Source organism: Triticum dicoccoides, chromosome 4A, assembly GCF_002162155.2.
Source record: "Triticum dicoccoides isolate Atlit2015 ecotype Zavitan chromosome 4A, WEW_v2.0, whole genome shotgun sequence".
NCBI classification, from domain to species: Eukaryota; Viridiplantae; Streptophyta; class Magnoliopsida; order Poales; family Poaceae; genus Triticum; species Triticum dicoccoides.
Window position 1 is genome coordinate 275,321,507 of NC_041386.1, and position 5,547 is coordinate 275,327,053.

Below are 5,547 nucleotides of genomic sequence, written 5' to 3' on the forward strand. Positions count from 1 at the left end.
CCCCATTCCCAAAACGCAGACACATGCATACTCATACTATTTTTATGTACATAATCATGCTATGTCTTTGTTAAATCAACGACAATGCATGCACATGCATAAGTCTGAACTAAACAACATATATGATGCGTGCATTAAATGTAAACCAGCCAAGCCCCATGTGAAAGAAAATGAATTTGTAAATTGATGCGTGAGAGAATTAACTGACCAATAGTTCTATACATTCAACAAGATATAGATGACAATATTCTATGAAAAGAAATCACATTGTCCTACAGAGCACAATCAAACCATTCCCAGTCCAGTTTAGTATAAAAGTACTACAACACTAAAGGAGAGCTAGTTATCACATATATAGGAAGAATATAAGATCAATCACGTAGGGTCCGACATTCATATAGATACAGAAATATCTATGCGACATCATGGCACTTGCAAGGTAACTGTAAAGTATGTACATGCCACATCATATAACTATCAGAAACATGAATGGCTTTTATTTATGATTTAAAACTGAATCCAGATGTAAAGATGTTACAACATTCAGCGAAGATTGCCGATTCTATACCTCAGATGTACCAGAAGTTGTGTCCATTTTACTCTTCTCTTGGTTCTATAAAAAATCATATGGATATGAAAAAAAATAGCAACATTAAATGAATATTTTGGAAGTTTATCATATGAGTCATGTCAATAAGGACCTTTAAAAGATTCTAAGCTTGCAATAATCTTTCATCCCAAAATCACTATCTGGCTGCAAATAAGCATAAACATAGAAAGCGAAAGTCAGTTAGGCAACTAAAATGGAGAGCTTCATAAAATGCCATCGCCCGCCTCTTCCTGAACTCGTCAAACTTGTCATTGAAGTTAGCCTGCAGAATAGTGGGCATTGGAGATGTTAGGAGGGTAACAACAAGTGGACTGCAACTCAATGATAGCAAGGGTTATATGAGCAACATACCTTGATAGCCTCCAAGATCTTGCTGAATTCAAGCTTGTCCTCCTTCTTCAGTGGTAAGTCAGAGAACAGAGGCAATCTTGTTGGTGAACAATCAAGAGAGGGTGAGAAGTTATTCCTAGTTAGGGTAACATATTTTAGAAGGGTAGAAGAACATGTATGAATATACCAATCCAAGGTGTGATTTTCCCTTAACAATGCAGTATGGGACCCCCCAACTTCCTTCATAGGGCTGGGAACAACACAACCAGCTCAATTGGGTTAACATCATGAGCAATTACGACCACCTGAGGGATGCTCCGCAGCACAAAACACAAGGATTAATCACAAGAATGATTATTCACTCGTGCACGTCTGTGCTAAACAAGCGGTTTTTAACCCCTTTCCACGACAGCATTTCGAAATGTCGCCGAGTGTGGGCGATAGGGGGGTCCTTCCCACACGACCCAGAAACCATCGGGGATAGGGACCCTATAGTACTCCTACTCGTTTCTGCTCGCATTGCCATCACAGTCGGTATTCTGTGGTGCTACGTTTACGATGCATGGCCCATCACAAATGGCTCACTATTATATAACGTGTATGATGCGTGGCCCATAAAAAACGGTTCACTATTAAGAAGATTAGCTAATCGTCGTACGAGTGTCGGACAGGATTACGAAACATCGGACCGTCGTAACATCATCGTACACGATAACTATCACACACGCTATTATGTGGTGTAACGTTTATGATGCATAATTCATCTGAAATAGTTCATGGTTGCGAATCGTGTACGATAAGGCAAGTAACACAAATGTTTAGTTTGCCCACAACATTTGTGATATTGTCTAACATCGCACACGCTTTGGAAACGGCAAATGTGTGCCTGCTTGCACACGTTTCCTCTCTGTGAACTGTCTCGGATTATGGTGTATATCGCAGACATTTGTGTTTTACCAACCGTGTGTGCCGTAACAACCTGGAGAGAGTAATTTCACTATAATTCAATTGCTGCTATTTCAAATTGTACCAGATTTGAATTTGAATTTGAATGTGTGCTACAGCTTTATTCATATCAATCAGGTTCAAACAACTAATGCATTATTCGATTCATAGGTACATATGTTCAAGAGTTACATAAGAACCAAATAAAGAATGATGAACCACAGTTGTATACTTGTACTATTAAAGACGGTAAAGAAAGAGGCGAAATATATTCTGGTTGCTGAACAAGGTGAAGCGAAATGCCCATATTGTGCCCTCATCCATGCAGAAGGCACGCACGACCCTAGTCCAACCCCTTGTGATGGCCGACTGCCCATCCTTCACGGTCTTCATGAAAACGTCTAGATACTCATCGTGTTCTGGTAGAAATACTTTAACATTTGCATGCCCACCAATCATGTAGTTTGAGAGGTAATCTTGAGTAAACTGCTTTCGCAACCACGGCAAAGGAAAAAGATTCAGACATTGTCATCTAACACAACTCATTATGGGCAGTAAAAAGAAGGCTGCAGACTTCTTACTTACCATCCTGCAGTTCGCTGTTATCTTGGATGAAGTGTAAACAAATAGTTTAATTGCCATCTTTGGACCTATTTTACTAACAATCTTCATCGGCTTCCTCACTTGATGCTGGTTCATCGATATCTCATTGCCCCATACGCAGAAAGGGTCGAAGCATGGATCTTTACCAATGACATATGTACCTAAAAGCACCAAGTTAATATTAGAACCTAAACAACAATTGCACAATGATGTAGTACAACACTCTTTTATAATATGTCTATATACATCCGTATGTGGTAGTCCATTTGAAATCTCTAAAACGATAAATATTTAGGAAGGGAGCGAGTATCTTATAACATCCAATATACTCACATATTAGATGAATTAACATCTTATATTATGGGTCGGAAGGAGTTTAGTGCATTCTTACAAATTATCGGCTCATTAACTGCTGCTATATCCAGGGGTTACAGTTAGTTTGAGATAGTTCGAGCTCAAATAGCCCTAAAGTATATCTAAACATGAGGGCTAGTTTGAGCTAGTTGCATCTATAACCCACCCAAAAAAAACTATCCAACCCAAGAGGTGCTAATTTGAGCTAGTTCTCCTAGTGAATTTATTGCCAATCTAACCCTACCATCCAAATAACTCTTTGGATGGAGTTAGTTCAGGGTCAGTAATGAGCTAGAAACTAACTCTAATCTCTAGCTGAGTTGAGTATCCAAACAGGGTTGTGTTGTTGTTGTTGCTGCTACTGCTCTTCTACGTATATCTAGACATCATTAGAACATTAATGTTACACTCTTCCTTGTTGCTATGTAGCCTAGGATTGCATATTTAGACATTAAGTACATTGCATGTTGCTATGTAGCCTCGGATATATTACATATGGCCCTAGTTAACCTAACGAGAAATGGGTTGCAAATATATTTAGTTAAAAGTCCGATTCACCGATTAGTCCCTTATCAGCCGCCGGCCTATATGGTACCAGCTACCGATATCCTGAACAGTGAGGAGATATAAGCCATGGGATGAAACTAACCTCACGTTGTGAATAACTGGAATAACGTTGTGAATACTTGCACATATAGAACATCACGTTGTGAATAACTGGAATAAACAAGGCATACTACGAACAACCAAAGATAGCATTTGAAATTGGACATATGCTGACTACAAATAATTGAACAATCAAAAAACTTTAAAAGATGCATATGCTAGCTATAACAGGCTTAATAGCAAGAAAATATATGCATTCCTATCCGTATGTTTAAAACTAGATTGATGAAATGTACTGCACAGTAAATAATTGCACATATAGAGCATCATATTGTGAACAACTAAAATAAACAAGGCATACTGCAAACAACCAGATATAGCAATTAAAACTGGACATATTCTCACTACACTACAAAAGGGAGTCAACAAAAGAAATCATGGGTTTCCCCCTGTGAAGAGGCACAACAGAACAAATCATGGGTTTCCTCACTTGTCACAGATGGGCTAGTTCTCGTGGGAAGAGCATGGACCCTGGATGCGCTCCATGTTGTCGCAGATGGGCTCCTTCCCCTTGGAAGAGCACGGATGTAGGGTGCCCTCCCTGATGTCGCAAACGGGTGCTTTCCCCTTGGAAGAGCGGATGGGCTCTTTGCCCTTGGAAGAGCCGGAGAGGGTGCCCTCCTTGTGGTCGCTGTCGATGAGGTCTGACTTGGAAGCTGTGGATCCCAAACCAGCATCGCAGAATGTGTCCATCAGAAATGACAAAAGGGGATCGATGGAGATGTAGATTGGCAAATTGATGACTGCGATCCAGAGGGGATCAGCGGCGGGGCCATGGATGAGATCGACGGCGGTTGAACCCGAGGGGTTTGGGGTGGGCCACTTAACCTGTGACATAGCCCGCCTCAGGGCGTCGCTGTTGATGACCTCGATGTCTTAGCCGGCAACCGAGACATGCCCGCATAGTCTTCCCCGCTGCTTGAGTGCCCACCACAAGTAATGGTCATTAGCTTCCGCGTTGATGTCAGGCGAAGAGACCGCTATACACCTCTTTTGGGCCAGTCGCTCCTCGAGCTCCACGGGAAGCGTAGCCGGGCTTAGGCTGCGACGCTCTGGCGATGGGGATGGGGATCTATGGGAAAGGGGCGTTTGGTAGGCGTCATCTAAGAAACTCAGGGTGGCCTGGGTATGAAGATCGGTAGGTAAGCTACACAGGCAAACCGACAAATGTTGACAATGGAGGTCTTGCAGCGGCGGGGACCTTGCCAGGGTTTTGATCGAGGGAGGGGGTGTGTATGTGTGCGCATGCCCGAGGAGGTTTTGGTGTGTGTGTGTGTGTTGTGTGTGGAGGGGGGAGGCATGGGGTGTTTGAGGAAATGACGCACGTACTGAAAATTTTACTATGCGGGAGTGAAATGCCGGGCTGTTGAAAATTTTGATGATAGTTCATCGCACACAGTCTGGAGATAACAACTGCGTGTTATGAAACCGAAAAACCCTCGAGGCGGGCAGATATTTTCTAGCGATGCAGGCGGGATTGGGAACAAGAAACATCATACACATTCCAGAGATAACAATCGTGTGTTATGAAACAGAAAACCCTCAAGGCGGGTAGATATTTTCTAGGGATGCAGGCGGAATTGGGAACAAGAAACATCGCACATGGTCCGGAGATAACAACCGTGTGTTATGAAACAGAAAAACCCTCGAGGCGGGCAGATATTTTTGAGAGGGGGAGCCTCGTGGAGCCCAATGTACTGTGCGGATGTGTGCGTGACAGGGGCACCAGCGTGGCACACGGTTAGTTTGAGTGAACCGTGTCTGTTGCATCATCCGACTTGTCTAATGTTCATAAATTTGGCGAAAAATGACGCGGGAGAGGGTCACAACACGAACACACTTGCATGTGGACCAAATTTATGTATCAAAAGGGTGGTTTGATTTTCAAATACCAAATGCAATTTTGATGTGGCACCTCTCTCGCAAAGCGCATGGTATTGCTTGCCCCCACCCCCTCGTGCTGGCACGAATTGGGAATCCTAAGCTATTAAAGCATGCCCCCCCCCCCAACCGAGGTTCACCTAGCAAAATGCGAAGTA

General features: G+C 42.7%; 1 pseudogene; it reads right to left on the minus strand.

Annotated features, from left to right (window-relative positions):
* Positions 1 to 703: 703 nt before the first annotated feature.
* The window catches only part of LOC119283498, a 22,284-nt pseudogene continuing 17,440 nt past the window's right edge, over positions 704 to 5,547 (minus strand).